The 17,106-nt window shown below is 45.6% G+C and overlaps 2 pseudogenes; one reads left to right on the top strand and one right to left on the bottom strand.

The window, feature by feature from the left end:
- The first annotated feature begins 239 nt into the window (after nucleotides 1–239).
- Nucleotides 240–1,180, top strand: LOC137758766 (olfactory receptor 1f45-like; annotated as a pseudogene).
- Nucleotides 1,181–9,661: 8,481 nt separating this feature from the next.
- Nucleotides 9,662–10,319, bottom strand: LOC137759045 (small nuclear ribonucleoprotein E-like; annotated as a pseudogene).
- Between the last annotated feature and the right edge of the window lie 6,787 nt (nucleotides 10,320–17,106).

Genomic DNA, 17,106 nt, shown 5'->3' with positions numbered 1-17,106 from the left:
GGAACTCTCCACCAAGCTCCAGGTGACATCCTGCAGGTGGGCTGTGGGGAATGAATGGTGTGTTCACTGTTGGAAATGATGCAGCAAATGGTGGGGGAGGGTCCTGTTGCAGGAGGGAGTGGGAAGAACTGATGAATGGCTGAACTAACAAGAGGGGATGAGATCCAGGGTGCGAAGGAGAGGCTGGCCTTGGCCAGGACCCTGGACAGCTCCTCCGTGTCATTTTTGATTGATTCAGGATGGCCTTTGAAGGGGCAAATCTCACCCTGGTCTCTGAGTTCCTGTTCCTGGGCTTCTCGGAGGACCCCAAGCAACAGCAGCTGCTGTTCGTACTCTTCCCGAGCATGTACCTGGTCACAGAACTGGGGAACCTGCTCATTATCCTGGCCATCGCCATCGACGTCCAGCTCCCATGTACTTCTTCCTGGCCAACCTGGACTTTGTGGACATTTACTTCACCTCCACCACCATCTGCAAGATGTTGGCCAGTCACGTGTCAGGGCACAAAGGGATTCCTTAGGCTGGCTGCCTGACCCAGATGTTCTTCTTCATGTGGTTCGCCCATATCGGCAGCTTCCTGCTGACCGCCATGACCTACGACCGCCATGTGGCCATCTGTCACCCTCTTCACTATGCCACGTCTGTGATACCACAGCTCTGTAGCCTCCTGGTGGCAGCATCCTGCACTGCAACCTTTGGGAATGCCTTGACCCACACGATATTCCTGACCCGCCTCTCATTCTGCACCCACAACCAGGTCCCCCATTTCTTCTGTGACCTCAGCCCTCTGCTGAAGCTCGCATGCTCTGACACCTTTCTCAACAATGCAATGGTGTACACCGTGGGCGCCCTACCCATCATCAACCCCTTCGTGGGCATCTTGGTGTCCTACACGCACATCTTTGCTGCTGCGTTGAGGATCCCGTCCACCAGAGGCAAGTGGAAGGCTTTCTCCACCTGTGGCTCTCATCTCTCTGTGGTGTCCCTGTTCTACGGCACACTCATCAGGGTTTATTTCAGCCCCATGTCCTCCCACACGGCCCAGAAGGACACAACCGCTACAGTGATGTACACCGTGGTCACTCCCATGCTGAACCCCTTCATCTACAGTCTACACAACAACGACATGAAGGGCGCCTTGGAGGCCCTCATCAGCAGGAGGCCAGTTTTTATTCGGTGACCACAGCATTGGAATGTCTGTCCAAATACAGCGCCCATCTGTTCTGAACTTCCGGGCACAGTGCCAGTCTTAGATAGTTCCTTCATATCACTCTTGGTTCATTTGTTTATTACCTCATCCAACCAACAGATATTTATTGAACATCTGTCACATTTTACTATTTACTGTTTACTATTTACAGTCTTTCAAGAGTCTGGCAGGGGACAAACAAAATCCCTGATCTTGTGGCACTTAAACTGCAGCCTAAAGAACACATAATGGTTAAAAGGAAGTACTCTGGAAACCAGAGAGACCAGGATTCAAGCCCCACGTTGGGTTAAGGGTCAGGTTAAGCTGCTATAAGAAAGAGACCCAAGACAAAAGCTCAGAAGTCATAAGATTTTTCAGACTGAACTCGGATTTTTTAGCAACATAGTTGCTTCAGAAAACTTAGTAGACATCTGGTCTAGTTGCTTCTAGCTAGTTCCATTGCTAGAACATTCAGTGTTCTTTTCTAGCCAGAGTTCTTGTGTCTATTTAATTTGCAGTATTTGCTTCATTGAACTATCTACATCTTTGTCATTCTCCATTAATGGTCATCTGAAACAATAGCCTTGGGCAGGAGGCAAGATCCTTGTTTATACTGTTTTGGGAGCGAGGAAGTTGTTGGCTCTTCCAAACTTGTGATGTTCCTGACTTTGAAAAGTGGCCAATTCTTGTGTAAGAGCATCTCTTTCTTGTGATTCCTTGCTGAAAGCAGCAAGGAGCAGCCAACTTACAGTGACATTCTAACTCTTTCCAATCACTTCTAGAAACACAGGCTTAGTAGACATATGATCTAGCTTTCAGGTAGGTGATCGCAGGTGATGACATTACCAAATGTTGTTCTTTGGCATAATGAGGGTCAGTTATCCAGTCTGCAATATATGTGACCTTACCAGCAGGTTCATTAAGCTAATGCACCTAATTTTTTATTTTTGTGATTGCAACACCCCATTTCTGATACTAATTTTTGTATTAGGTAGGATGAATAGCCTACTTGCTGTATTAGGTCTTCTATAACAAAATACCACAAACTATATGGCTTAAATAACAGAAATTTATTGTCTTACAGTTCTGGAGACAAGTCTGAAATCAAGGCATTAGCAGGTTGGTGTCTTCTGAGGCTATAAGGGAGAGTCTGTCCCATGCCTCTCCCCTCACTCCTGGTGGTTTACTGGCTATCTTTGGTGTCCCTTGACTTGTAGGTATCTGCCTTCATCTTTACAAGGCATCCTCCCTGTGGGCATGTCTATCTCCAAATGTCCCCTTTTTATAAGGAAACCAGTTACCTTGGATTAGGAACTCATCCTATTCTAATATGGCCCCATCTTATCTATTATATGCAAAAATTCAGACACATTCTGAATACTAGGGGGTTAGGATTTCAACACATAAATTTGGGAAAGGGATGTAATTCAATCCATAACATTTGCTAAAAAAAAAAAAGACTAAATGAATAATGGGGACCCCCCTGGTGGCACAGTGGTTAAGAATCCGCCTGCCAATGCAGGGAACACGGGTTCGAGCCCTGGTCTGGGAAGATCCCACATGCCACAGAGCAGCTGAGCCTGCGTGCCACAGCTACTGAAGCCCTTGCACTTAGAGCCCGTGCTCCGCAACAAGAGAAGCCATTGCAATGAGAAGCCCGCGCACCGCAACAAAGAGTAGCCCTGGCTTGCCGCAACTAGAGAAAGACCGCAGGCAGCAACAAAGACCCAACACAGCTAAAAATAAATAAATAATTTAAAAAAAATAAAATGAAAGAGTAATGGCTCAAGCAAAGTAGAAGTGTATTCCCCTCTCATGTAACAGTCAGAGTTCTATATCAGTGGGTGACTCTGCTCCTTTCAATCAATCAGAAACCTAGGTTCCCAATGTCTTATTTCTTGTCTATTTCCCTGAACATTATTATTGTCTGTGAGGTTGAAGCTGTGAACTCTGGATTAAAAAGAAGAAGAAGAAAGAAATCAGCGAGCACAGGGGAAGAAAGTCCCTGATCTTGAAGTGTCATGTACTTTTCACATTCCACACTGGGTAATACCTAGCTGCAAGAGAGGCTGGGAAATACGGCATAGGTGGCCAGCCATGTTGCTAGGCTGTGATTCTGTCATTACAGAAAAAGGGGAGTGTAGATTTTTGTGGAGAGCTGGCAGTCCACATTCTATCCCTCCAGGCACCAAATACATGAAAGCATGCTTCTCCCCACCCATAGAATCCACTTATACCCTGCCCTGAAGAAGATAACTTGAAGTCCCATCCAGTGATGCTTTCAGCTCAGAGTCCAAAATCTCTGCCTGATACACAGTCTTCTTCAGCAGAACAGAATGTTTATCCCATGATCTAATAATTTTTAAACTAAAAGTTTATTTATCTGGCCCTCCCTTCACCCAAAGTACAATATGAGACCAGCTACTGGTCCATCATAATGATCAAATCCCACAGGGCAGAATTTATTTAAGAATTCCCTGCTTATGAAGTGGAATAAATTCTTTGGCTCTAGAGGGGAAACCTCTTTGTCTGTTGTTCACTGCAGTCTCTGGTTTTGCCATCTGGGATGTTCTTCCTTGTCCATTACCCTCTATGGCCACTGTCAATGAAAAATTAATCAGTTGATCTAAGAAAGAAATGGAAAATTTTATTTGAGCCAAATTTGAGGATTATAACCCGGGAAGAGCATCTCAGAAAGCTCTGAGGACTGTTCCACCTGTTAGAAGTCAAGGCACAGTTATATAAGTTTTTTTGAGACAGAAGGCTGTGCATCAAAAGGTGTATTATTGACAGTTTACATAATCCAGATCTAAGTGGCATTGTGGTGGGTCACGTGACCCCTGATAAGCTCAAGAAGAAATGCTCTGTTTGAAGGAGTTCTCTGGTTGATGCTAGGAGAATGTTGTTCTTTACGGCAGGTATTCCTGCCAGTGGGGGAGGTTTGATGACGAATAATGCACATACACAATGCACAGTTCGGGGGAGAGACAAGGCCAAAAAGCAGAGGAGAATTTTTATGGTTAAATTTTGCTTGTCTTGCCATAAAGTATTAATTTTATTTCACACCACATTTGAAGTAAACACAGAAGGAAATACCCTTCTTGGGAATTCTACAGCCATCATCGCCTGATTCCTCTAATGCAAACTAGGGAACCTGGGTATTTTATTTATTTATTTATTTATTTATTTATTTATTTATTTATTTTTATTTTTAGCTGCACTGGATCTTCGTTGCTGCGCACGGGCTTTCTCTAGTTGCGTCGAGCAGGGGCTACTGTTCGTTGCGGTGCACAGGCTTCTCATTGCGGTGGCTTCTCCTGTTGTGGAGCACAGGCTCTAGGCACGCAGGCTTCAGTAGTTGCAGCACGCAGGCTCAGTAGTTGTGGCTCACGGGCTCTAGAGCGCAGGCTCAGCATTTGTGGCGCACAGGCTTAGTTGCTCCGCGGCATGTGGGATCCTCCCGGACCAGGGCTCGATCCCGTGTCCCCTGCACTGGCAGGCGGATTCTTAACCACTGCGCCACCAGGGAAGCCCGGGACCTGGGTGTTGTTTTAAGGCTCAAACAGGCACAGACTGGGTGCATGGTTTAAAAATAATTCTCTGGAACTCTTCACAGGCTATTTGTTCCCGGTCAGTAACCGCACCCGAAGCTTTTTCCCAGCCAAAGTTTTTGCATTCCTTGACTTACACGGGTCCCTTTGTCATGTGAATGATGGCTACCTGAGGTCCTTTGAAACAGAGGTCTTGGGTGGGAAGGTGTGTCAGTCTCAGCTAGGAACACCTGGGGTCACCCACCTGGACATGTAAGACTTGTGGGGACCCCCACAGACATTTCCACAACGAACCAGAGCCAATGGTGTGGCTGGGCTAGCCCTTGTGGTTCTTATGATTGCAAGACACCTCAGCAACAACCATTGGGGAACTTTGAAAAAAAGATTTCTTACAGGTCCTGGAGGGTACAGGACACACCGAGGGCCACACAGTGAGGTCACAGGTAGAGAGACAGCACAGACCTGGGGCTCTGCCTTTATTAGGGTCCAAGTGTGGGGTGCCTGGGGTGTTGCAGATTCACTCTTTATTGGCTAATTTAAAGCCTAATAACAAGAATTAGGGCACAAGAAGGGAGACATAGGGCCACGCAAGTGGTCAGGTATTTAGGTTACCCAGGGCTTTCTGAAAGGAGAGCCTCATGGGTGGGGCAGCCTAGTTCCTTATCTGGTTGTTTATCTAGTAGCTGTATCTTACAGCTGCCGATATGTTTATTCAAGATGGATGAATTACTATTTGGCCATAAAAAAGAAAAAAGTCCTGCCATTTGTGACAATATGGACCTTGAGGGCATTATGCTAAGTGAAATAAGTCAGACAGAGAAAGGACAAATACCGTTTGATCTCGTTTATACAGTTATATGTGGTATCTTTAAAAAACAACAGCAACAAAATGAATTCATAGATACAGAGAACAGATTGGTGTTACCAGAGGCAGGGAGTGAGTGGTAGGGTAAATGGGTGAAAGTGGTCAAAAAGGACAAACTTCAGGTTATAAAATAATTAAGTCAGGAAGTGTAATGTACAGCATGATTTGTATAGTTATTAATACTGTACTGTGTATTTGAAAGTTGTTAAGAAAGATCTTGAAAGTTGTTGAGAGGGATCTTGAAAGTTCTCGTCACAAGAGAAAAAAATTCTAACTATGTGTGGCGATGGTTGGGTTTTTTTGTTTGTTTTTATTAAAGTATAGTTGATTTACAATATTGTGTTAATTTCAGGTGTACAGCAAAGTGATTCAGTTATACACATATATGCATATATCTCTATTCTTTTTTTTTTATTCCATTATAGCTTATGGTGAGGGTTGTGCACTAGACTTATTGGGGTGATCATTTGGCAATATATACAAATATGGAATCATTATGTTGTGTACCTGAGTGCTGCCTGGGATAAGCCATTTCACCCCTCTGAGTCCCCATTTTCTCATATGTAAAATAAAGGTAATAACACCTAGTGCACAGGGATGTTAGGAGGATTAAATGAGATAATACAGTTCATGAATGACTGGCAAGCAAGATGACTGTAGATGTGAAATGAGGACTCTCCTGGCAGTCCAGTGGTTAAGACTCGGTGTTTCCACTGCCGGGGGCGCAGGTTCTATCCCTGGTCAGGGACCTAAGATCCCACGTGCCATGTGGCAGGGCCAAAACAATTAAAAATAATTTTTTTAAAGTGTGAAATGGATAAACACATTTTACTTAAATGTGTAGAAAGCACAATTGGTACATCGAGCCTGCACTATGATGAGGCCAAAGAAGTTATTTGAGTTTTTTTTTAATTGTCAGCTGGTAATAACAACATAAGGGTAACAAGATGAGGAAATGTTTTAGGACCACACTCCCAAACAAAGAACACCTAAAATAAACAAACTGCGTTGCCTTCTCAACAATTTCTCACTTCATTGATCATTTCTAGCTGGAGACACTTTTTTTTTAAGTTTTTAAAGTTATGTTTATTGAAGTAGAATTTACATTCAGTAAAACTCACTCTGAAATTTGACAAATGCCATCACCACCACAACCAAAGAGTAGAGCAGTTCTTCAGCCCTGTTGACTTAAAAAATATTCACAACCTAAAAGTTGAGAGTTATGTTTTATTCGGCGGGAATTTTTAGGACTTCAAGCCCGGGAAGCAGCACCTCAAGTAACCCTGAGAGAACTGCTCTGGGGAGGCAAGGGGGAAGCCAGGTTATATAGGAGTTTTGCAACAAAGGGCAGATAGTCTGAACATCGAAAGATTATTGTTAATTAAAGAAAACCAGATATGTCAAGTTAAGGTATTTAGTACTTTTCTATGTATGGGAAGATACAAGAGTCTGGGCTCACTGAAATCATTGCTTTGATATGCACCTCCGTTATCTGGGGCCAGTATCCTGTGTTTTCACATCCTGAGTTTCCTTAGGGCTCACCGTAGGGAGGGGCTGCAGTCTGATGGCTGCTAGATGGCAGGTATTCTTTCCTTCCTTAGTTCCCTCAGGGCTCACCGACTCACGTCGGAGGGCTGCAAGCACTGAAAACTGTGACATCCTTTGTTTACTGATATGGCAGGCAATATTCCATTTATCAGCCCTGACCCCCCACCCCAAAACCCTATGCAACAAACTCTTCCCTGATCCTTAGGAATGCACAGATCTGTTTTCTGTTGAAGGGGTTAAATTTAATCAATAAAATGATCTACTATAGAAAAAAATTGTAAGCACAAAGAAATAAGTTTTTAAAAGGATGCTTTGAAACATACAATCTTTAACGTAGTCAAAAGAATGGAATTTAAATATAATTTTTGTAAATTAAAGCAGTTGACAGAGTTCCCTTAAGATAGTTGTAGAATAAATAGCTAGTCTAGTTACTGTGTCAAGCTTCAGGCTGGGACCAGTTAGTAGAAAAACTATTTTATTTTATTTATTTTTTTAAAAACATTTTTTATTATTATTTGGCCCCGTCAGGTCTTAGTTGCGGCATTCGGGATCTTCGTTGTGGCAGGCAGGCTTCCCTAGTTGCAGAGCACAGGCTCTCTAGTTGTGGTGCACGGGCTCTAGAATGTGTGGGCTCAGTAGTTGCGGTATGTGGGCTTATTTGCCCCGAGGCACGTGGGATCTTAGTTCCCTGACCGGGGATAGATGGTGCTCAATCCCCTGCATTGGAAGGTGGATTCTTAACCACTGGACCACCAGGGAAGTCCCCTAGAGAAACTATTTTAACTAATGGAATTGAATTCTACAGAAGTTCTCTCAGGGGCAGATATATGGTCTTAGATATTTGGCACCTTCTCAGAAGTTTACCCTGCTACCACCATGAAAGGGACAAAGAAAGCAAAAACCTTTATTCTATAAATATCAATCGTTACATGTTCAAATACACTTTAACTCCTTGAAAAGCTTCTTTCAAGCAGCACAATTCTGTCTTTCAAGCACCAGCCCTGAAGTTTGTCAGCATCTTGAACTAGACCGAACCGAGTCACGTGCCATGGCCGAAAAGTTCTAGTTGAAGATACTTTGTTTTGTTCCGTTTTAATTTTATTGAAGTATAGTTGATTTACAATGTTGTGTTCATTTCTGCTGTACAGCAAAGTGATTCAGTTATACATGTATATTCTTCTTCATATTCTTTTCCATTATGGTTTATCACAGGATATTGAATATAGTTCCCTGTGCTCTACAGCTTGCTGTTTATCCATTCTCTATATAATAGTTTGCATCTGCTAACTCCAAACTCCCATTCTAATCGACATTTCTCCAAAGAAGATATACAGATTGCCAACAAACACATGAAAGAATGCTCAACATCACTAATCATTAGAAAAATGCAAATCAAAACTACAATGAGGTATCACCTCACACCAGTCAGAATGGCCATCATCAAAAAATCTACAAACAATAAATGCTGGAGAGGGTCTGGAGAAAAAGGAAGTCTCTTGCACTGTTGGTGGGAATGTAAATTGATACAACCACTATGGAGAACAGTATGGAGGTTCCTTAAAAAACTAAAAATAAAACTACCATACGACCCAGCAATCCCACTACTGGGCATATACCCTGAGAAAACCATAATTCAAAAAGAGTCATGTACCACAATGTTCATTGCAGCTCTATTTACAATAGCCAGGACATGGAAGCAGCCTAAGTGTCCATCGACAGATGAATGGATAAAGAAGATGTGGCATATATATACAATGGAATATTACTCAGCCATAAAAAGAAACGAAACTGAGTTAATTTGTAGTGAGGTGGATGGACCTAGAGTCTGTCATACAGAATGAAGTAAGTCAGAAAGAGAAAAACAAATACTGTATGCTAACACATATATATGGCATTAAAAAAAAATGGTCCTGAAGAACCTAGGGGCAGGACAGGAATAGAGACGCAGATGTAGAGAATGGACTTGAGGACATGGGGAGGGGGAAGGGTAAGCTGAGATGAAGTGAGAGAATGGCATGGACTTATATATACTACCAAATGTAAAATAGATACCTAGTGGGAAGCAGCTGCATAGCACAGGGAAATCAGCTCGGTGCTTTGTGACCACCTAGAGGGGTGGGATAGGGAGGGTGGGAGGCAGATGCAAGAGGGAGGAGATATGGGGATATATGTATATGTATAGCTGATTCACTTTGTTATAAAGCAGAAACTAACATACCATTGTAAAGCAATTATACTCCAATAAAGATGTTAAAAAAAAAAAGAAACTCCCAATCTATCCCTCCCCCATCTTCTTCCCCCTTGGCAACCACCAGTCTGTTCTCTACATCTGTGAGTCTGTTTCTGATAAGTTCATTTGTGTCATATTTTAGATTCCACATATAAGTGATATCATATGGTATTTGTCTTTCTCTTTCTGACTTACTTCACTTAGTATGATCATCTCTACGTCCACCCTTGTTGCTGCAAATGGCATTATTTTATCCTCTTTTATGGCTGAGTAATATTCTAGTTGGAGACACTTTGAAGCAGAGTAATATTACCTCCTTTGAGCATGATCTGCCCCAGGTCTTTTCTTGACTTTGTTTTAGAATGAATCCCTCAGCATCATCTGATATAAGGTTTCTGTACTCATTAAAACCAATGATACAGCCCTCTATCTGCATACTCACTTGCTCATAAAGCCACACTTGAGGGACTTCCCTGGTAGCACAGTTGTTAAGAATCCACCTGTCAATGCAGGCGACATGGGTTCAAGCCCTGGTCCGGGAAGATCCCACATGCCGCAGAGCAACTAAGCCCGTGCGCCACAACTACAGAGGCCGCACTCTAGAGCCCCCGAGCCACAACTACTGAGCCCACATGCCACAGCTACTGAAACCCACGTGCCTAGAGCCCATGCTCCGCAACAAGAGAAGCCACCGCAAGGAGAAGCCCACGCACTGCAACCAAGAGTAGCCCCGGCTCGCCACAACTAGAGAAACCCCACGCGCAGCAACGAAGACCCAACGCAGCCAAAAATAAATAAATAAAATAAACTTATACTAAAAAATAAATAAATAAAATAAAGCCGGACTTGAATCTGAGATCTCTTTTGCAAGTATCTGAAAATGTTGGGGTGCACTGTCACCTTCTACACTTTTTGGTTCTGACCATGGTACCCCATGGTGGGTGCTTACAATGACTAACCCACCTGAGATTTTTTTAAATGATAGATTTAAAGAAAAAAAAAAATCAAGAAAATGATAGTACCTTTGGTACACAGACATGGCCTTAGCAGCCACTGTTGATGAACCCTCCCCATATTCCTTCAACACACCCATAGTTCACCTGCAGACACTTCCCATCACACGTCAACGACTTCTGATACAGTGTTCTTGGCCCCGCGTGTGGCGGACCAGAAGCAGCAGGGTGTTAATGCCCAGGGTGTAGCCATCAATCACTGAGGGTCAAGAGTTGGTGGGCAAATACCCCCAGCCTCCTGACCTTTCAGTTGGATGACTCTAAGATGACTTCAGAGTAGACGTCAGAAGTGTTCAGAAGATCCCTAGTGGAACCAACCCCTGGTTGCCTGCAGCGGTAGCCACTCATGAATGTACGCCCTCTCCCTGTCTCCTTTCCCCACTCTCTCACCAGGCTTCCAGGAACCACCTCCCACAAACTCTTGTTTTGGGGCCTACTTTTGGGGAAACCCAAAGTAAGACATGGACAAAAGGGTAGAGGTGACGTGGGGATAACTGAAGTTTGTAAACTCTGAGATAGTGCAACTAAAACACTCGGTGCCTGGTGCATAGTAAATACTCAACAGATGCTATTAGTTGTTTTGTTGCTGTTGTTACTTTTTTAAAATTGTGGTAAAATACACATAACATAAAATTTACCATCTTAATCTTGTTTCAGTGTATAGTTAAGCAGCATTAAGTACATTCACATTATTGTGCAGCCGTCACCACCATCCACCTCCAGAACTCTTTTCATCTTGCGAAATGGGGACTCTTTCCCCATGAAACACTTACTCCCCATTCCCACCCCTCAGCCCCGGGCACCCACCTTTCTACTTTCTTCTGTCTCTGTGAATTTGACTACTCTAGGGACCTCATATAAGACGAATCATACAATATTTGTCCTTTTTGTGACTGGCTTATTTCATTTAGCATAATGTCCTCAAGTTTCATCCACATTGCCGCTTGTGTCAGAATGTCCTTCCTTTTTAAGACTGAATAATATTCCATTGTGTGGATGAACCACATTTTGTTTATCCATTCGTCCACCAATGGCCATCAGGTTTGCTTCCACCTTTTAGCTATTGCGAATAATGCTGCCACGAACGTGGGTGTACAGTGTTGTTACTTTGTATCATTTGCTCGTTAACTCATTCATTCGTCCAAAGTCACAAGACTTCCAATATGCCAGTGTTCATACTGAGGGTAATCTAGGAATCATTTCTATATATTGATAATTTGGGAGTGTAGAGGGATCTCTCTGAAAAATAGACTCCCTAAGACAAAGAAGGCAGCTTTTTTGGTTGCCTAAGCTGTTGGTCCTTCCTAAAAGGTTCTCAACAAGGAGGATGATTTAGGGCACACACCAAGGGGCACTGACAATGTATGGAAACATTTTACGTTGTCATGACTGGGGGTGGGGTGCTAATGGCATCTAGTGAGTAGTGTCCGGTGACGCTGCTCGACATCCCACGGTGCACAGGACAGCCTTATACTATAAAGAATGATCCAGCCCAAAATGTCAACAGTGCCAAGGTTGAGAAATCAACCTTAAAGAATGACATGCTTTAACTCCTCACGTCCCACTCTGCACCAGGTCAGAAAGGCAGCAGCAGAGGTGGAACCTAAACAGGTTAAATCCAGGATCCCTGGTGAGACATCTTGGTGACAGGTAGCGTCATAGAGAGAGCAAATAGGTATCTAGGACTGTGAAGGGTCTGAGACTTTACTCGTAAGCTGACAATTTAACCTGCCAGTTTCATGGATGCTGGCAGAAGATACGAGACTCCAGGGTCAGAGACAAAGGACTTTACTACTCACAGCACAGCAGGCAGTATGAACTTCATGTTTTTGCTGGTTCCTCCCAGGCGCCATGGGGACAATGCAGGTGCACGTTGGGTTTGCACCACAGCTGAGTAATTCTGAGCTCAGAAACTCCTGTCTTTTCTAGTGGGCTGTGAACAAACCTGCTCTACCTTTATCTCAGAGGGAAGCATTAACTTTGTTACATGGACAGCAAACAAACCTGCCCTCTGCTCCAGAGCAAGAAATTCTCTCTATCTTCCGGGGCTGCTTGCTATACAAACGTTCTTGAAAAGACAGCCAGAACGAAAGCTGTCCACATCCCTGCTTGTGAGTTGTATGGAAACACCCGGGACTCGCAGAGAATCATCTCCCAGTAGTGGTAGCTCTGACACCCAATGGAAAGCGGCTGTCATCTGCAAAGGTAATTTGGGCTGGAGGTCAAGCATATGAGGCTGTTCAGGGCATAGTACAGTGGTTCAGGGTGTAAACTCTGGAGTCAGACAGCCTGAGTTCAAATCTTGATTTTGCCATTTTCAGCTGTGTGGCCTTGAGCAAGTTTCTTGACCTCTCTGTGCTCCAGTTTCTCCCGCTGTAAAATGGGAATAATAATAGCCCCATCTCATAGGGTTATTGTGAAAATTAATATATGAGCTTATATCTGTGAGGCATTTAGAACAGCGCAGGCAGATTGAGGGAAATGTCAGTGTTAACCATGATTGTTATTAATTATTATGATGGTGCCATAAAGCTTGTGGTCATGCCTGTTTTTCAGCATTTGTGGGCCAGGTCTGTAATCCACACAGTTCCCCCTTGGAGTCTGCCTCAGAGAATTTGGGGAGGACACGGGACCCTTTGCTCCCGCCTCCCCACACTGGCTCCTTCCCTGGTGATTCTTAATAAACTGGGCAGCAGGGCTGGAGCAGTGGTGGTTTCAGGGTCCGGGGAAAGCAGACAGATTCAGGTTCAAATCTTGGCTTTGGCACAGTGCCAGCTGTGTGACCTTGAGGAGGAACTTCCCTGCTGAGGGGACTCCAAGTACACACTGCACAAGGTTCTCAGTGAAGGGTCGAGTTCCCCATCCCCGCCCACCCCGCGCCCACATGCTGCACGTGACCGGCTCAGCACATCTGTTGCCGCTCTGGGTCATCTTTAGCCAGTGCCATTTCGATTATCATCCTTGTCGTATTATTATTCAGTGAGCAAGACTCCATAGGATGCAAGCTGAGATCATCTTTGCTCTTTTCCTCCAGTACTCGGTAAATTCACTCTGGCCCCTCGGTCTCTCTGCGTGCCTCAAACTCCAGGAGAGATTTGGGGGTGGGGGGGAGAGGCAACCCCCTTACAGTCCTCCTTCAGACCTCACCTCAATTGCCACCTCCTCAGGGAAGCCTTCCCTGACTTCCACCCGAAATTAATCAGGTCCTCCTATACCAAGGGCTTCCTTCTTCCAGCACCTATGCATGGCGGGATGCGGGGGTGTCTTTCTCCAGCTGCTGAAGCTGGCGGTGGCCCAATATCAACACCCCCCAGGATCAGCCTTCAACCGACAAGGATGGGAATTGGTAGATAAATACCCCAGCTCCTTCACCCCTCAGGTCCTCAAACTCTGAAGGGCATGCTCTCTGCTGCCCCCCAGAGGTCCCTGGTGGCACTGTGCTCCAGGCTTCCAGAGTGGTAACGCCTCTCACTTCCCCACCCCTTACCTGTGTCTCTTTGGGTAACTTCCCAAATAAACTACTTGCTCTCGAATTTTTGTCTCAGGGTCTGCTTCTGGGGGATCCCAACCTCAGACAGCAGTTTGCCTTATCCTAACAAATTCCACAGTGGTTTGCAGGTATTGGTTGTCTCTCCCCACTGGGCTGAGTCATGTCCAGCATCATGTCTCCAAAGCCTGCACAGTGCCTGGCATGTAGTAGGTGCTCAATAAGTGACCCTGAGTCTCAGGGCTGTGAGGTGGCCTGATGGCAACACAGAGCTCTGCCCCCACCCCGGTCCTCAGAAGTCCCCAGTTGGAGAATGACGGTGCAGGAGGGCAGCTCACTCCTTCTGAGCTATAAATGGCAGGCTTCATCCACCTCATGCCCCAGGCCATGCAGCCTGGACAGCTGGACCAGAGTCCCCAGGGGCCAGGAACCCCAGATGACCCTTCCAGTCCTGGCCAGGAATTCTGGGGTGTCCCTGGGGCAGATACACAGAGAGAGCATAACTCCAGTGCTAAGGCTACAGGGCAGGGGGCACAGCTGGGCTCTAACACCATTCCTAGCCGCCTTCTCCCCTCCCCGGCAACAGATTCCACCTCCGGGAGCTCCCTGAGCAAGAGGCCATTCCAGGGACAAGGGTCTACCCTACAAGGCCATGGAGCGAGCCAGCATCTCCTGGGGGAGGGATCCCTTTTTGGAGCCGGTGGTGTCAGGCCTGGAATTAGCCACACCACCTGCAATGAGGCTGGTTCCAGGGTCTCCCGGGGGGACATCAGGAGTGGAGAGAGCTGACCTCTGATGACTCAGCCTGAGATAGTCAAGGGATGGGAGTTGGGGGGCAGGAAAGCATGGTGGGAGGTGGTGTCTTAGGACTTCTCTCCAGCTCTGTTCTAGAGTCAGCTGGGTCAAGTGCCAGCTCTGCCACTCACAAGCTGGCTGACCCTGTGTGGGTCACTCTGGGCCTCAGGTTCCTTTTCTATAAAATGAGAATAAAAACAGTCCGCTACCTCTTAGGGTCCAGGGAGGCTTAAGTGAGATGCTGCGTGCCCAGTGTTCAGTGTGGTGCCCCTCATGTGGTACTCGATCAATGAACAGTATTCCATGATCTATCGGGTGTCCTTTAATCATCACTGACGTTCTTCAAGATGCAATTATGATACCCTACTTTGATCATAAGAGGAAACAGTCTGCACAGCCAGGACGTGGGGCGGGGGTGAGATAAGGAAGGCGGACGGAGAACTGAGTTGGGGAGGGGTCTGGGTTGAGCTTTCTTAGCTCCCGAACATGGGGAGAAACCAGTGTCCTTGGAGCATGGGGCTGGGGGCGGGGGTGCAGGGGAGGTGTTCTCACCATGACAGAGAAAAGGAAGCTGGCTTAAGGGACAGTGAAGGAATCAGGAGGGGGCAGAGAGGTGCTGGGAGCTCTAGATCTCACCCCTCACACTCTCCAGCGGCGCTGCCCATTGCCCAGTCCCTTTATCTCACTCCCTCTGTGGCCTCAGGCAGGAAACACAGAAGCCTCACTACCTGCACTCCATCCCACATAGAAGTCTTTTTTTTTTTTTTAATATAGGTCTGGGTTTTTTTAATTTAATTAATTTTTATTGGCGTATAGTTGCTTCACAATGTTGTGTTAACTTCTACTGCACAGCAAAATGAATCCACCATACCTATACATATAACCCCTCCCTTTTGGATTTCGCTCCCATTTAGGACACCACAGTGCATTAAGTAGAGTTCCCCGTGCTATACAGTATGTTCCCATCAGTTGTCTATTTTACACATAGTATCAATAGTGTATATGTGTTAATCCCAATCTCCCAATTTCTCCCACCCCACCCCTTTCACTCTTGGTATCCATACATTTGTTCTCTATGTCTGTGTGTCTAGTTCTGCTTTGCCAATAAAGTCATCTGTACCATTTTTCTAGATTCCACATATATGCGCTAATATACGATATTCGTTTTTCTCTTTCTGGCTTACTTCACTCTATATGACACTCTCTAGGTCCATCCACGTCTCTACAAATGACCCAATTTCATTCCTTTCTCTGGCTGAGTAATATTCCATCGTGTATACCACATAGAAGTCTTGATGCAGGGCTGGGTCTGGGGCTGTGTCTAGGAGTCCAAGAGGGTTTCTTGGAGGAGGGAGGCATCTGATCTGAGCTTTGAAGGACGAATAGAAGTTTCCTAGTTAGAGAGATGGGTCTGTATGTGAATGTGTGTGAGAGAGTGTGTGAGTGTATAGAGCGAATTGTTCATTTTAATTAACAAGGACTTTCTGATCCTCTGGGGGGTGGGTGCATTCAGGGCACCACAGATAAGACCCAGGCACAGGCCTGCCCCAAAGCTGCTGACGGTCCAAAACAGATGATCAAATAATAACAATAATAGTAATGGCTCCCACATTCCAAGCCTGTGCTTCTGGGGCTCAGCACGTGAGAGGTATTCTGTGTTTCTCAAGTGAATGAATCAGTGAATACATCTTTCTTTCTTTTTTTTTTTTTGTTTGAATACATCTCTCTGAAGGCAGTGAGTCCTGCTCCAGTTGCTGGAGGGAAGGCAAAACAGGCAGAAGGGACCGAATATGCAAAGGCCTGGAGGAGGGGAAATGGCAGCCCTGCCTGGGAAGCAGTGGAAGGAGCTGAGCTGACTGTGGGGAGAGCTGGGGGTGGGGGTGAACAGGAGTCTTGAGTGAGGAGCCGCCTCCTGTTCCTGCCGGTGCTGGGGAGCCGTAGCCAGATTCGGAGTGGGAGAGGGAGGGGGCAAGATCTAAGGAAGGCATCAAGGGTCTGGTCGGGGCCCGCCTTGGCCTCCCAGAGTTTCCCGAAAGAAAGACAGCCCAGGTCCATCTCGCCCCTGTGAGCCGGATCCACAGGGGCAGGTGAGATGACAGAGAGAGACAGAGACATAGAGGAGGGGATAGAGAGAGAGGGAGAGATACAGAGAAAAGGATACTGAGAAAGTCTGAGAGAAAAAGACCCTAAGAGATGGGGAGACAGAGAGAGGGAAATGGAGACAGACACAAAGAGACAGAGAGATGGAGAGAGACACAGAAACAAAAAAGAGATGGAGAGAGACACAGAGACAAAAGAGATGGAGAGAGACACAGAGACAACAGAGATGAGAGAGACACAGAGACAAAAAAGAGATAGAGAGAGACACAGAGACAAAAGAGATGGAGAGCGACAGAGACAGTCAGTGAAAGAGAGACAGAGGGAGATG

This window comes from Eschrichtius robustus, chromosome 2 (genome assembly GCF_028021215.1).
Source record: "Eschrichtius robustus isolate mEscRob2 chromosome 2, mEscRob2.pri, whole genome shotgun sequence".
Classification (NCBI taxonomy): domain Eukaryota; kingdom Metazoa; phylum Chordata; class Mammalia; order Artiodactyla; family Eschrichtiidae; genus Eschrichtius; species Eschrichtius robustus.
This window is presented reverse-complemented; position numbering and strand designations above follow the sequence as displayed.